We start from the raw sequence: 4,132 nt of genomic DNA, 5'->3' as shown, positions 1-4,132 counted from the left end.
CTCACCGATTGCGAAATGTACGCTTTCAGAACAGCCCGCATTTGATTACTTCCGTCGGACTCCCACTCACAAAAAAGACACACCATTATCATCATCAGAAGGCACACTCACACACACACACACACACGCACACACACACGCACACACACACACACACACACACACACACACACACACAGTGCAGGCTGCTGGCCTTTGTCACATCCGGTCCGGCTGCGTCAATGAATGACAGACAGGAGCAAAATCGGGCGGACCGGAAGGTTGAGACGGAATTTTGAACATGCGCAATGAGGGAGTTCCGCTTTCGGCTGCAAAATTATAGACTGCTCATTCAGCAGAAGATTTTGAGATATTCAGCCCCGATAAGATATTAACGACCCTTTTTATCTGTAAAGAGAAGCTACATACTCGTAATAATAACGTTATCTTTGTGCAATGAGTGAGCGAGCAAGGCAGTTAAAAAACGTAGTTGAAAAAAAAAGGAAATGGGACCTGTCAAAACTTCACGCAATGGGCACCCTATTTACGAACAAACGTTCAAGTTCAAGAGCACTTTTAATATAGATAGCGAAAAAAACACATTCATACGCTTGCAATCTTTATAGAGTCAGACAGGTAAAGAAGCAAAAGAGAAGTAGAAAAGTATGACATTTCTGTGACGCCCTCCAGCCACCCACAATATCAAAGCGTAGTGTAAGGAATTACAAGGCAACAAATAGGACACTACAGAATTATCTCTTATTGGAAGTACGTCAGCATCAGGCAAATGGTGGGAGGTGTCGTGTCATACTGAACTTTCGCTTCTCTGTAATTTCAAAACAGTTCCAACTAGAATGATGGAATTTTGTGTCATGGTAGAACGTAGTTTTTTAGCCTCAAAGCTAACCTATATGTTGTTTTAATCATATCATTTTGAATGGAGCTATGACGTGTCAAAAATGTGTGCTTTCATCACATGTCCGAGGGAATAACCATGACAGTTGCGCAAGAAAAACAAGGATTGAAAATTATGCACATTGTTTTCTTTGACAGCAGGAGCATAATTTTTTGTGGGACAATCCCGTAAAATTGTCAACGGCCAATACTGCAGATTAGTAATTAACGAAAAATAAATAAAGATAGCGTCAGACATTCAAATCCACACACCCCCAGTCGCCGCGGGCTGTCAACATGTGGATTGTCATCAAATTGTGTCCATAGAGGTGCGTAAACTATCACAATTAATTAATCATAATGCCATGGAGTTCAGTTTTTAACTGACAACGAAGAAAAGAAATGGAGCAGCCTAAGTGTGAATAAAACTGGAACTTTGTTTTAATCGCTTCAGAAGTTATTTTTAAACATTTTGCAGCATTACTGGCTTTCGGCATGCTCGACAATAACTCCCCATCGATATTATCTTTTGTTTAAATAAACAAAAGCACACCGACGTTGTTTCGATCATTTTGTACAGGGAAAAAGCAAAACAGACCGACAGAAACGAAAGAAGGACAGAAAGAACTGAAATATGTCAGTATGTCCCACCATTAACGCCCAAGCAATCGCATCTTATCACGCTCCGATTATACAGAGCAGCCGTGGTGCTGAATGTGTACCGCGCTTATGAACTGCCTCAGGCTAAGAAGACGGGAGATTATCAGATTCCGCATGGGGCGTAGGCCACGCACTGGCTAGCTAGAGACGCCATCTTGAAAAGATGTAAATAGATCTACAAGTGAAAAAGTCAGCAGACAGCTCCGGCAGCGAGTTAGGAAATGAAGAAAGCAAAAAAAAAACACAACAACAACAAAAAACAAAAACAAAACAAAAATAAAAACTCCTCAAATGATACATTAAGATATTCGGGGCTGCAGTCACTATTTTGAGACCAAAATAAAGGCTAATTTGACAAAATAAAAAATAAAAACAAAACAGTAACAAAGACACCTTTTATCTTAAAGCCAAAAAGCTGTCACCTCCTTCAAGTGTCAGATCTGAAACAGGTAGGCCTACATGCGATAATGTTTCGCCTCTCGTTTCCCTACTTAGCTGCTCTAATATAAATAAATATATAAATAAGTAAATAAATAAAATAAATAAATAAATAATCCCTATAATATCTTGTTTTTCTGCGTCACTCGTCTGCTGATGTTCTTTTCGTTATTCTATTCTACCCCTGACTTTTGTGCCTTCTATTTTGTCTCGTGAAAAGGAGATGTTCAATACTTTTATGTCGATCCTAGCACATAGTTAGGAGAGAAAAACATGGTTTTTTTTTCTTAAAACAGAAGACACATGAAGATTTGAGGCTACGACAGCCAAAAACAAAGAAAATCAAAACAAAATTCTGTTCAACCATCAAAACAAAAGTAAATGAAAAAGTTAAAAAGAGGAAGCTTTGAAGAAAAAAAGGAAAAACAAAACACAATAACACCATCAGTCAAAGTCAAAATATGAAGATATGTGCTAAGAAAAGTTTCCTCGACTATTCCTCCTCTCACGACAATTAGGAATTGATTCCTGAGCTCTGACGTTTAGAACACTGGCCGCCTCCACAGAACAAAAACTGCAGCAGTTGCGCTGGGAAATGGAAACGTTAAAGGCTCATGATAAGTCCCCCGTAGGCATTAAGTTACAATAATTGAAGAGATGGTTTTCCCAAACTTGGTAAGTCAACTTTGACAAACGTCTGATAATCTGATTTCACCACGATGCCACACACATTAATAATATAAACATGACCAATGTATGTATTATTATGTACACATGGGTGTATACTTTTATATATATTATGTGTGTGGCACCGTGGTGAAGCCAGACGCTTGTCAAAATTGACTTACCAAGTTTTGGAAAACCATACTTCAACATTATATAATATATCTTGATCTTTGGGTTTCTTTTTGTCAGGGTTTGTCCGGACCGAGAATGGTACAGAATCTCAAAATAAGGAAGGAGGTTTCCTATAAAATAGACCTTTCTTACTAAGGACGCTTGCTCAATATTTTGGGTTCAACGGCAAGGAGGTTAGATCTAACTATTACCGAGCTGCCAATCGAGACTCACGAGTTCCAACATTGCTACCATAGCTATTGTAATTGGATACCATGGGCATTATTTTATCTACCGATACACCCCCCTGCCCCCCGTACATTAGCAAAACAAATACACGCTCAATAAAAGTCTGTAACCCCATCGTCTGGGGTGTGTGTAGAGTGCAGGCGCTCTGCCTTTGAAATGCCTTCAGGAAACATGAGAAGACGTGAAATTCGATTTCCTTTTGGGGAGTTTTTTTTTAAATCAAGTATCTCCGTCAGCTGGTACACTGGTTCCTCTAAGCCCGGGTTGGCCCCTGACAAGCTGAGTTGGAGCAGCCTGTTTGTAAATTATCCAAAATCGTGTCGATGCGGGCGTAAAACAACCATAATGACAACTATAACAACACAAAAACGAGTTCCAGTTGCATCAAAGTTACTGCGTAAATCAACAAAGATCTACATGTAATAAATAAAGAAATGTCAACACAATTAGTTGATGTAACCTGAGGCCCACTCAAAGGTCACAAACTTTTTAAGGGTTTGGAAAGAAAAGCAAGAGGGGATAAACGTAATTGTACAACATTTACACCCCCGTAGACGGTAGACATTATCTAGAACATTAAGGGGGCAGGCATTTCCAACCCTGCTTGCCAAGGCCTACTAGGACTGAGAGGGATACAACGTCCTAGAAGAAAGACGGAGATACATGTACTCCATAAAACAAAATTTATATAAAGATTATGCAGTGGGATATCATATTTATTGATAAGGGATGTGAGTATGTCAGGATGTGGAAAGATGGGGGGTGGGGGGGGTAAATAAATTTTCTAGATTTTCCCAAATTATACCACAAATTGGGAGCACGAGAAAGGGTTTAGAGGAAGGGGAGGGCGGGTTGGATAGGCTTTTAGTCTGAACTGAACATTTCCAGGTTGGGTGAGGACGGGGTTACTATAGGCGTAAATGAAGGGAGGGCATCTGAGTGAGACTCAGGGTTGGGGTAGTGGTGGGGGTGGAATGCGAGTCATTTGTGTGCGAGTGTGGAGCGGGCTTTACGTCTGTAGTTTGTCGGGAGGGAGGGGGGAGTACTTATGTTTTAAGCGGGAATTTGGGAGGGG

Source organism: Aplysia californica, unplaced genomic scaffold, assembly GCF_000002075.1.
Source record: "Aplysia californica isolate F4 #8 unplaced genomic scaffold, AplCal3.0 scaffold00979, whole genome shotgun sequence".
Lineage (NCBI taxonomy): Eukaryota > Metazoa > Mollusca > Gastropoda > Aplysiida > Aplysiidae > Aplysia > Aplysia californica.
This window is presented reverse-complemented; position numbering follows the sequence as displayed.